This window comes from Nerophis ophidion, linkage group LG03 (assembly GCF_033978795.1).
Source record: "Nerophis ophidion isolate RoL-2023_Sa linkage group LG03, RoL_Noph_v1.0, whole genome shotgun sequence".
Taxonomy (NCBI): domain Eukaryota; kingdom Metazoa; phylum Chordata; class Actinopteri; order Syngnathiformes; family Syngnathidae; genus Nerophis; species Nerophis ophidion.
This window is the reverse complement of record NC_084613.1, coordinates 31,202,980-31,215,984: the sequence shown is the minus strand read 5'-3', so window position 1 is coordinate 31,215,984 and position 13,005 is coordinate 31,202,980.

The following is a 13,005-nucleotide window of genomic DNA, read 5'->3' as shown; positions in this document are numbered from 1 at the left end:
TCCTGACTTCAATGAATTATTACTGAAATGTTCAAACCTTATTTGAAATATTACTAAAATGTTCATGCCTTGATTGAAATATTACTTAAATGTTCATAACTTGATTGAAATATTCCTAAAATGTTCAAAACTTGATTGAAATATTCATAAAACAATCATAACTTGATTGAAAAATCAATTAAGTGTTTATACCTTGAATGAAATATTAGTAGAATGTTCAGAACTTGATTTAAATATTAGTAGAATGTTCAGAACTTGATTGAAATATCACAAAAATGTTTATAGCTTGAATAAAATATCCCTGAAATGTTCATAACTTGATTGAAATATTTTTAAAAATAATCAAAACTTGATTTAAGTATTACAAAAATGTTCATAACTTGACTGAAATAATACTAAAACGTTCATAACTTGATTGATGTTTTACATGATTCTTCATATCTTAAATTAAATATTACTAAAATGTTCATACTTGATTGACATTTTATTTAAATGTTTATAACTTAATTGAAATATTACTAAAATGTTCAAAACGTCTTTGAAATATCACTAAAACGTTCATAACTTGATTGAAAAATTCTTAAAATGTTCACAACTTGATAGAAACATAACTAAAATGTTCATAACTTGATTGAAATATTACAAAAATGTTCATCACTTGAATGACATATTACTAAAAGTCATAACTTCATTGAAATACTACTAAAATGTTCATACCTTGATAGAAATATTACTGAAATGTTCATAACTTGAATGAAATATTACTAAAATGATCGGAACTTGATTGAAGTATGAACATAATCGGTGACAAAGGGCAGCCTTGGCGGAGTCCAACCCTCACTGGAAACATGTCCGACTTACTGCCGGCAATGCAAACCAAGCTCTGACATTGATCGTACAGGGAGCGGCCCGCCACAATCAGACAGTCCGATACCCCATACTCTCTGAGCACTCCTCACAGGACTTCCCGGGGTACACGGTCGAATGCCTTCTCCAAGCATACTTGCCAACCTTGAGACCTCCGATTTCGGGAGGTGGGGGGCGTGGTTGGGGGAGGGGCGGGGCGGGGCGGGGCGTGGTTCGGACGTGGTTAAGAGGTGAGGAGTACATTTACAGCTAGATTCATAGATTCACCGAGTCAAGTATTTCATATATATATATATATATTAGGGGTGTGGGAAAAAGTAGATTTGAATATGAATCAAATCGAATACGAATCGAATCGAATACGTTGTGCGATTCAGAATCGATTCTCATTTTTAAAAAATCAATTTTTTTAATGTAATTTTATTTTATTTTATGATTTTTTTTATTTTTATCAATGCAACAAACTACTACACAGCAATACCATAACAATGCAATCCAATTCCAAAACCAAACCTGACTCAGAACTGCAATAAACAGAGCAATTGAGAAGACACAAACACGACACAGAACAAACCAAAAGTAATGAAACAAAAACGAATATTATCAACAAAAGTATCAATATTAGTTATAATTTCAGCACGGCAGTGATTAAAAATCCCTCATTGACATTATCATTAGACATTTATAAAAATAAAGAAAAAGAACAATAGTGTCACGGTGGCTTACACATGCATCGCATCTCATAAGCTTGACAACACACTGTGTCCAATAATTTCACAAAGATAAAATAAGGCATATTTTTGGTTCGTTAAATAGATCAAACAAATTTACATAATGGCAATCAGTTGCTCAAACTATTATTCTTTGCCGTAACACTGACGGTTGCCACGGCGACACAGTCTCTGTCCCAGACTGGGGTAGATCCTGCTGAAATCCTATGTATTGAATGAATACAGAATCGTTTCGAATGGGAAAAATATCATTTTTGAATTGAGAATTGAATGAAATCGAAAAAATCGATATATTATCGAATCGTGACCCAAGAATCTATATTAAATCGAATTGTGGGACACCCAAAGATCCACAGCCCTAATATATATATGTGTATATATATATATATATATATATATATATATATATATAAGAAATACCTGATTTTCAGTGAATTCTAGCTATATATATATATATATATATAAAATATATATATATATATCTATATATGTATGTATATATATATATATATACATATATACATATATATATATATATATATAAATATATATATATATATATGTATATATATGTATGTGTGGGAAAAATCACAAGACTACTTCATCTCTACAGAACTGTTTCATGAGGGGTTCCCTCAATCATCAGGAGATTTTAATGGAAGCATTCACATACAATGGTATATAGGGCACAGAGTGGGTGGGTACAGGCAGGCGTAGGGGCGTGGTGATTGGCTCATGTGTTACCTAGGAGGTGTTTCCGTCTGTGACGGCATGTTGATATGATTTCACTGCGCTTGTTGAGGGATGACAGGTCTGGATAATATATAATAAACAGTTTCTCTTTCAAGCATAGGTTGCATCTTTTATTACCACTGTTGAAAGGTGTGCTGGATGCAAGAATTTGCCATGTTATTGAATATTCAACATTGTTGTCTTTGAGGTTCCAAATGTGCTTGCTGAGTTCTGTGGAATTCAGCAAGGTATGGTTTCTAAAGGAGGCCTTGTGATTATTCCATCTGGCTTTAAACGCTCCTTCGGTTAATCCTACGTACGTGTCGGATGTGCTAATGTCTTTGCGTATTACCTTTGCTTGGTAGACGACTGATGTTCGTAAGCACCCCCCGTTGAGAGGGCAATCAGGTTTCTTGCAGCAGTTACATTCCTTATTGGTTTCAGAGTCGTTTAGTCTGGGGGCAGGCAGTCCTTTTGCAAATGCTTTGTTTTGGTTTGAAATTATTTGTTGTATGTTATTCATACAGCTTTAGCTCAATTCAATGTTGTTCTTGTTGAATATTTTTCTTAGGGTGTTGCCTTTGGGGAAGTGTTTGTTGATCAGAGTGAGCAACTTGTGGCCGATATTGGTTGAGACGTTTTTGCTGAATGGAGGTTTGTACCAGATTATGGTGTCTCATTTCCTGCTCTTTTTTGGTTGGTTTCCTAGCGTGGGTTCATAGGTGAGGGTGAAGTTGTATCCGATTTCATCAAGTGCTTTCTGGTACGGGGGGGGTTGCTTGGTCGAATTCAGCTTTGCTAGATGACAGGATCGATAGCCTTTTATTGTGTGCCGCGCCTCGCCAAGGAGCAGCGAGAATACCAAGAAGCGCATATGCCAAATCTTCAAAGAGAACGACCTACGGATCACGATTGAAGCCAACAAGCAAACCGTCAACTTCCTCGACGTCACTTTCAACCTGAGAAATAACAGCTACCAACCATTCACAAAACCCAACACAACACTCCAATATGTGCACCATGACAGCAACCACCCACCCACCACCACGAAAAGAATACCTACCGGAATTAATAAAAGGCTATTGATACTGTCATCCAGCAAAGCTGAATTCGACCACGCAACCCCCCCGTACCAGAAAGCACTTGATGAAAGCGGATACAACTTCACCCTCACCTATGAACCCACGACAGGAAACCAACCAAAAAAGAGTGTCACAACACATTGCTGTTTGGCAGACGAACTGCTTTAGGTAGACGAATTCGGACTGTTGTTGTTGTGTGTTGTTTTACCGCGATGGGAGGACGATAATGAAACTGCCTAACAATAAACCCACATAAAGTGAAGTGAAGTGAATTACATTTATACAGCGCTTTTTTCCTCAAGTGACTCAAAGTGCTTTACATAGTGAAACCCAATATCTAAGTTACAATTAAACAGTGTGGGTGTCACTGGGAGCAGGTGGGTAAAGTGTCTTGCCCAAGGACACAGCAGCATTGACTAGGATGGCGGAAGCGGGGCCAGCAACCCTCAAGTTGCTGGCCGCTCTACCAACCGAGCTATATATAAGAAACCAAGAACTCGCCCTCGATCATTCTACAGTTATAACGTCATTGGGCAGACACGCTCTTTGTACACGTCACTCAGGTCCGCATTGAGCTGGAAGAGGCGTGGCCTCCAGCTTCGCTTAAATTTCGGGAGATTTTCGGGAGACAATTTGTCCCGGGAGGTTTTCGGGAGAGGCACTGAATTTCGGGACTCTCCCGGAAGATCCGGGAGGGTTGTCAAGTATGTCTTAAAGTCCACAAAGCACACGTAGATTGGTTGAGCAAACTCCCATGCACCCTCAAAGACCCTGCCGAGAGTATAGAGCTGGTCCACAGTTCCATGACCAGGACGAAAACCACACTGTTCCTCCTGAATCCGAGGTTCGACTATCCTACGTAGCTTCCTCTCCAGTACACCTGACCTAGACCTAACCAGGAAGGCTGAGGAGTGTGATCCCACGATAGTTGGAACACACCCTCCGGTTCCCCTTCTTAAAGAGAGGGACCACCAACCTGGTCTGCCAATCCAGCGAGACCGCCCCCGATGTCCACGCGATGCTGCAGAGTCTTGTCAACCAAAACAGACCCACAGCATCCAGAGCTTTAAAGAACTCCGGGCAGATCTCATCTACCCCCAGGGCGTTGCCACTGAGGAGCTTTTTAACCAACTCATCAACCTCAGCCCCAGAAATAGGAGAGCCCACCAATGATTCCCCAGGCACCTCTTCCTCATAGAACGATTCTGCTCATAACTTTAATGGACAGAATTTCTAGGCGCAGTCAAGGAGTTGAGGGTATCCAGTTAGGTGGATGCAGGATTAGTTCTCTGCTTTTTGCAGATGATGTGGTCCTGATGGCTTCATCTGGCCAGGATCTTCAGCTCTCACTGGATCGGTTCGCAGCCGAGTGTGAAGTGACTGGGATGGGAATCAGCACCTCTAAGTCCGAGTCCATGGTTTTCGCCCGGAAAAGGGTGGAGTGCCATCCCTGTGTTGGGGAGGAGACTCTGCCCCAAGTTTAGGAGTTCAAGTACCTAGGAGTCTTGTGTTATGATGCACACGCAGTCTGCTTCTCCCTCCTCAGCATTAGCACCTAGAGGCTCGGCTGCATGCACGGCAGGACACGCCCCCGCACGTGCCGCGCAGACCGCAGCCACGCGCCTCCACAGCTGTCGGAAATCATCAATCAACGCAGCTGGTCTTGACGAGAGGCAGCAGCATAAAGGCTCACTCCACACACTGCTCGATGCCGGAACAAACCTTTGATTCAGTAAGCTTCACGTCTCTGGCTTTTCACCTGTGTTTCTCTCTCTTGCTCGTTTTGTCTCTCTCGTGCATAGTCCTTATCTGTCCTTGTCGTCTGCTGTTCCACAGTACCTCCGTAACTCTGCAGTGAGCGGTGCGTCTCACCTGCTGATTTCCCCCCCCCCCCGGACTCTGACTGCCTTCCTTGACCCTCGACCCCCGCGCTCAGACCTGGATCTCTGGACATCTCTCTCTTGCCCCCCACGGACCTGGCTCGGATTTCGGACCTCTTTTGCTTCACCCCTCTGGACTTGTTTGCTACCACAATCAGCACACACTTACAACAACCTCTGGTAACTTATATTTGAGTAACTTCCACACATAGCCTTGCATCCACACACATAGTAGCATACACACCCCACGTACTCATCAAGCTCAAATAAAACCCGTTGAGCTAGACCTCCTGCTGTCGTGCCGTCTCCTTCCCCAGTATAAACGTAACATCTTGTTCACGAGTGAGGGAGTAGTGGATCGTGAGATCGACAGGCTGATCGGTGTGGCGTCTTCAGTAATGCGGATGCTGTATCGTACTAAACTATATCATTACTTAATGGAAATATTACTAAAATATTCATAACTTGATTGAAATATAGCGGAAATGTTCATACCTTGAATGAATCATTACTAAAATGTTCATACTTTGATTGATATATTAATACATTTGATTGAAATATTACTTGTATATTCATAACAGGGCAGCAGGGTGGAAAGAGGGGTTAGTGCGTCTGCCTCCCAATACGAAGGTCCTGAGTAGTCCTGGGTTCAATTCCGGGCTCGGGATCTTTCTGTGTGGAGTTTGCATGTCCTCCCCGTGAATGCGTTGGTTCCCTCCTCCCACCTCCAAAGACATGCACCTGGGGATAGGTTGATTGGCAACACTAAATTGACCCTAGTGTGTGAATGTGAGTGTGGCGACTTGTCCAGGGTGTAAGCGACTTCCGCCCGATTGTAGCTGATATAGGCACCAGTGCCCCCCCCCGCGACCCCAAAGGGAATACGCGGTAGAAAATGGATGGATGGATGTTCATAACTTCATTGAAATATTACTAAAATGTTCATAACTTGATTGAAATATTACTATAATGTTCATAACTTGATTGAAATATTACGAAAATGTTCATAACTTCAGTGAAATATTACTAAAATGTTCATAACTTGATTGAAACATTACGAAAATGTTCATAACTTAATTGAAATATAACTAAAATGTTCGTAAGTTCTTTGAAATGTTACGAAAATGTTCATACCTTGAATAAATATTACTAAAATGTTAATATCTTGAAAAAATATCACCAAAATGTTCATAAAATGTTTTAAAACATGTTCATAACTTGATTGAATTATTCATAAAATGTTCACAACTTGATTGAAACCAGTGGCGTCGCCAGACAAATTTCACTGGGGCACGTGCTCCAGTGTTGATCTGCAGAGCCCCAGTAAACATTTCACCAATAAAAAAAAACGCTTCAGAGTTTTAAGTCTACATAACATAGACAACAGCGCACATACTACTTAGTATGGTAATTGATTGCTACTGTATTCACTCCACGTAACAATGAGCACATGGCTAATTAATATGGTAATTTATTCACGTCTGGATCGAGACTTCAGTTGAGAGAGAGAGAGAGAAAGAGAGAGAGAGAGAGAGAGAGAGAGAGAGAGAGAGAGAGAGAGAGAGAGAGAGAGAGAGAGAGAGAGGATGCGAATCACTGCTGAGGTAGGTAACGTTAGCCAACAACAATTTGTTAATTATATTATTTTGATTTTGATTTGACTCAAACTGTAACTCCTAGATGGATATCAGAAAGTTATCCGCCGCAGCAGGGAAGAAGCAGCGAGGAATGAGAGATTTAAGTGAAGTCCTAGCTAGCTAGGCAACATCATTGTCTTAAGTTGATGCTTAGTTAGCTAACGTTATTCCTTGTATCAAGACAAACATATTCATTTGCTGTACGAACTGTTGGGGGAATTTCCAATGAACATGAAACATAATGTTGGTTATTGTCTGCTGGTTCTGCATCAATGATGATTTGGAGTAAGCATGTGTGAGTTGAGTGCTTCTCAAATGGTTTATCTTCAGGAAGAAAAACATTTTTCCATATCATCAAGTGGTGAGCCAAATTTTTACATCATTCAAGTTTATTTCACAGAAAAATAGCACAGTAGACTTGTCTTGTTAATCGGTGTGACTTTGACTAAAATAATCTTGTTTTGTCACCAGAAAAATGGCTACAGCTAAAGCATCTGGTTTTGTTTCCAGAAAAAATAGTAACATTTCTGTATTTGTTTTCAGAAAGATGGCTGAAAATATTAGGTTTTGTTGCCCCATTTAGATTTTTTAAAAATATATTTCCATGTCTGTCCTGAGTCCTCCTCCAACTTGTTAGTCGGTTTGCCTTTTGCTAAAATACTCACTAATAGTCACTAGAAAAATGGCTGAAAATATCTGGTTTTGTTGTCACAATTTGATTTTTTTCTCCCTAAACTTTTTTTTTTTCATGCACACATCTGACTGTGACTCACTGAAAATGACACACAATCCACTTTCATGTCACGACCCAGCAGTTGGGAACCACTGGTCAACTGTATAACAGTTACTGTAATATTTCCATGTCTGTCCAGAGTGTTTGACCACTTTGCAAAAATGAAAAGGAGACGTCACAGTTTACTTCTCAGAAAATGATTCCCTGAACAGACACACAACAGTTGTTCATTTATTCTACTGCTGTGGCTTTATTGTTTTGTGTATATTTTATAGTTTTGTGTATCTGAAATAGGATTACTCACATTGCCATAGATGGAAATTAAATAATATAAAAGAACCCAGAGATGTAGGGGTGCTTTATTTTTTGTTTTCATTTTGTAGATGTTAAATTTGCAGATGATTACTGCAATATATATTTTAAAAAGATTCATTGCTCTTCCTTTTTGCTTTTACCAGTAGCAGTTTAGAAGTCTGGAGTAAAAAAGTGCACAAGTAGGTCAAATGCATTAGTTAATTTCAGGTGGTTAATCAAAGATCCATACAACATAATCTGATATGATTTCATAGTTTAAAGCACTATTTATGTATTTTTTATGATAAATAAATGCTAAAAATGTTTTTTGCTTGCGCGCTTTGCACGCTCACATGAATTATTTTTGCCCCAGGTGTGCCCCAGTACAGTATTAGGTCCAGTGACGCCCCTGATTGAAACTTTACTCAAATGTTCATAACTTAATTATTACTAAAATGTTTATAACTTGATTGAAATATCACTAAGATATTCACACATATGATGAAATATCATTAAAATGTTCATAACTTGATTGAAATATTCCAAAATTGTTCATAACCTAAATTAAATATTACAAACATGTTCACAACTTGATTGAAACATTGATAAAAAGTTCAAAACATCATTAACATATTACTAACATGTTTATACCATGAATGAACTATTACTATAATGTTAATTACTTGATTGACATATTACTACAATATTAATTACTTGATTGACATATTACTAAAATGTTCATAACTTAATTGAAATATTACTAAAATGTTCATACATTGATTGAAATATCACTAAAAAGTTCAAATCTTGAATGAAATATCAATAAAATGTTCATAACTTGATTGATCTATTAATACATTTTCATAACGGTATTGAAATATTACTAAATTGTTCATAACCTAATTGAAATATTACTAAACTGTATCATTACTTGATTGAAATATTACTAAAATGTTTATAACTTGATGGAATTATTACTAAAATGTTCATAATTTTTTTTTGTGCAAATATATTTTATTAGATTTTACAGTTAAAATGACAAACAGTCACATCCACTCATACACACACACATACACACTTGAGGAGAGAGGTGCACATGAACTTTAACAACTCAAGGTTTACAGTACAGACATTATTAGAAAATATACCCATATATTGTATATATATATACATACACACACACATATATATATCCATACATATATATATATACATATATATCCATCCATCCCGCTGCGGCTCACGATCAGCAGGCTATCGAGATCACAGCAAAATAGATGAACATACCTCGGCATCAAGGATCCTCAGGAAGTGTTCACAAGATCACCTCCCGAGGGCCTGTCCACCGTACACACTTAGAGGGAAAAAAAAGGAAAAGTTACAGGGCTTGATCAATACAAAACAATAATCACAAAAAAAAAAAAAAAAAAAAAAGCAAGTAAACCATGGCAAAACCATATCAGAAGTGACACAAGAAAAACAAATGTAGTGTTGAATCAGTACAAAAGATAATAACAATAAAAAATAAAAATAAAACAGGAATACAACTACAAAAAAATGGCAGTTTAGTTTTCCTTTAAATGTCTATAAGTTATGCTTCAATATATGTCAGTAAAGGTTTCCAGGTTAATTCCCATTTATTCATATTTGTAGAGTTTATAAATCTTATTTTTTCAAGAGTCATTACATTCACAAGTTCATTTAACCAGTTCCTGAAGTTGGGTGCAGATAGAGTATTCCAGTCTCTGAGAATGAGTCTTTTGGCCAAAACCGTCCCAAGCAGCAACACAGTTCTAATATGTTTTGGAAGCTTTTGTGTTTCTGAAGACCACCCAAATAAGATCATATCCCTATCAGGGACAATTTTTCTCTGATATACCCCCGAGTAAAAAAAGAAAATGCTGGACCAAAATGATTGAATAATTGGACATCCCCAAAACGAGTGAGACAATGATCCTTCAGCAGATTTACATTTATCACAAAGTGGAGATGTATCCGGATAAAATTTGTGTAATAAAACTTTAGAATAGTAAAAACGATGAATCACTTTAAACTGTATGAGCCTATGTCTGCTGTTAATTGAGCACTTGTGAATTTGAGAGAGTGTCTGTTCCCATTGCTGATTGGGTATTGTTGTTCTTAGTTCCTGTTCCCATGCTCTTTTAACACTGTCTGCTGATGTCATGGACATAATGAAGCAGCTGACAAATTTAGCGATAAACTTTTTACTTGTGGGTGGTAAATTTAATAGTTCTAAAAGAGGATGTTTTTCATTTACCAGCTGAGACTTTGAAATGTTTTCTTTAATAAATGTTTTTACCTGCAAATAGCAAAACCAACTGAATTGGGACAAATTGAATTTGATTCGCAATTGCTCAAATGACACAAGACTGTCCTCGACATAAATGTCTTTTATGCATTTAATTCCATTTGAGTACCAGTCAAAAAATGTTTTATCTGTTATCGATGGAATAAATGCATGATTGTGATATATTGGTGAATACATAGTTACATTGGAAATATTCAATTGTTTTTTAATTTGAGAAAGAATTTTGATAGAATTTCGTACTACAACACTATGACTTATTGATTTAATTGAAGAGACTGGTTTAGTAAAAAGTAACGATAGCAATGATGTATAAGGTTTCACTAATGACTGCAGTTCCAATTTCAACCATAAGGGAGCAGAATTAAGAGATTCATTATTTGGGGACCCCATCTTCCAATAGGTCAATGCGTTCAGATTTGATGCCCAATAATAATTTTTGAACATTGGAAGACCCAGTCCCCCTTCCTCTGTAGATCTAAATAAGTGCTTTTTGGATATTCTGCGTTTTTTACATCCCCACACAAAATCTAGAACTAAAGATTCAAGTTTTTTGAAAAAATCTACAGGAATTACAATTGGTAAATTTTGAAAAAGATAAATAAATTTGGGCAGAGTGATCATTTTAATAGCATTCACCTTGCCTAACATAGAGAGAGGTAGGGTCTTTCAATACTCAATACACACTTTCAGTTTCTCAAAGGCTTCAATAAAGTTCAACTTTAGTAATGATTCATAATTTTTAGATATTTTTAAGCCAAGATAGGATATGTAATTTTCTGCGATTTTAACTGGATTTTGACTGATCTCAACGTTATCTCCTAGGAACATAAGCTCACTTTTGGACCAGTTTATTTTATAACCAGATATTCTACCAAAAGAGTCTACATATTCTAAAAGAAGTGGTAGTGCAACTTCTGGCTCAGTGAGTGTAACAAGTACATCATCTGCATAAAGGGAGATGAGACTCTCTGATGAGCCCACTGAAAATCCTTTAATATTAGAGTTCATTCTTAAACCAATAGCCAGTGGTTCGAGGGCCAAATTGAAGAGTAAGGGCGAAAGGCAGTCACCCTGTCTCACACCGCGATGTAATTCAAAACTATCCGATATTACATTATTAGTTATGACATATGATTTTGGTGCAGAATAAATTATTTTAACCCATTTTATAAAATTTTCTCCCAATCCAAATAATTTGAGAACATGAAAAAGATAAGCCCACTCAATTGAATCAAAAGCTTTATGAGCATCCAGAGTCAGGACGGCAGCCTTTTTGTTTCCTGTGCAGTCTGAGTACAATACGTTCAGTAATCTCCGTACATTGCCAAAAGAAGGTCTGTCCGGGATGAAACCGACCTGATCTGGATGAATAATTTCTGTTATGTGGTTGCTTAACCTTGTTGCGAGTACCTTAGTTAGAATCTTATGGTCTAAATTGAGCAGGGAGATAGGTCTATAATTGGCTGGATCAAGTGGATTTTTTCCCTTTTTTGGTATTATACATATATGGGCTTCATACAAAGAACTTGGAAGTTTGTTGTTCACAAAAGAATCATTTAACATTCTAAGTATTATAGGGGATAGTATTTCACTGAAAGCTTGATAAAACTCCGCACCAAATCCATCTGGACCAGGACTTTTATTCAAGGAGAAAGATTTCAGTGCTTTTTGCAGTTCTTCAGAAAATGTTCATAATTTGATTGAAATTTTATCAAAATATATCATAACTTATTAAAATGTTCATACCTTGAATTAAATATTGCTCAAATGTTCATAACGTTTTTGAAAAATTACTGAAATGTTCCTAATTGAAATATTACTAGACTGTATCATTACTTGATTGAAATATTCATAAAATGTTCACAACTTGATTGAAACATTGCTAAAATGTTCATATCTTGATTTGAATATTACACAATTGTTCATTTCTTAATTTAAAATATTACTAAAATGTTCATAACTTCATTGAATTATTACTGTATTGTCATACCTTGATTGACATATTTTAAAAAAAAATGTTCATTACTTCATTAAAATATTAATAAAATATATCATTACTAGATTCAAATATTATTTAAATTTTCATAACTTGATTGAAATCTTACTAAAAATGATCATTACTTGATTGACATATTACTAAAATATTGATACCTTGAATAAAATATTACTAAAATGTTCATAACTTCATTTAAATATTGTTCTAATGTATCGTAACTTGATTGAATTGATATTACAATGTTCATTCTCTGAATTAAATATTCCTAAAATATTAATAACGTAATTGAAATATTACACGTAATCGAAATATTACTAAAATGTTTATACATTGATTGACATATTACTAAAATGTTCATAATTTAATTGAATTATTGATCAAATCTTCATACCTTGATTGATATATTGCTAAAATGTTCATAACATTATTGAAGTATTACAAAAGTGTTCATAACTTGATTGACATATTACTAAAATGTTCATAAATTGAATGAAATATTACAAAAATGTTTATAACATATATATATATATATATATATATATATATATATGTAATGTTTGTCTGCTCTCGAATGGGATTGTGCTGAAAATTGTAATATTCCTGAAGGAACTCTCCCGACAGAATAAATAAAGTACTATCTAATCTAATCTAATCTAATCTAATCTAATCTAATCTAATCTAATCTAATCAGTTTGCGTACCAGGCAGGCGTTGGTGTGGAGGAT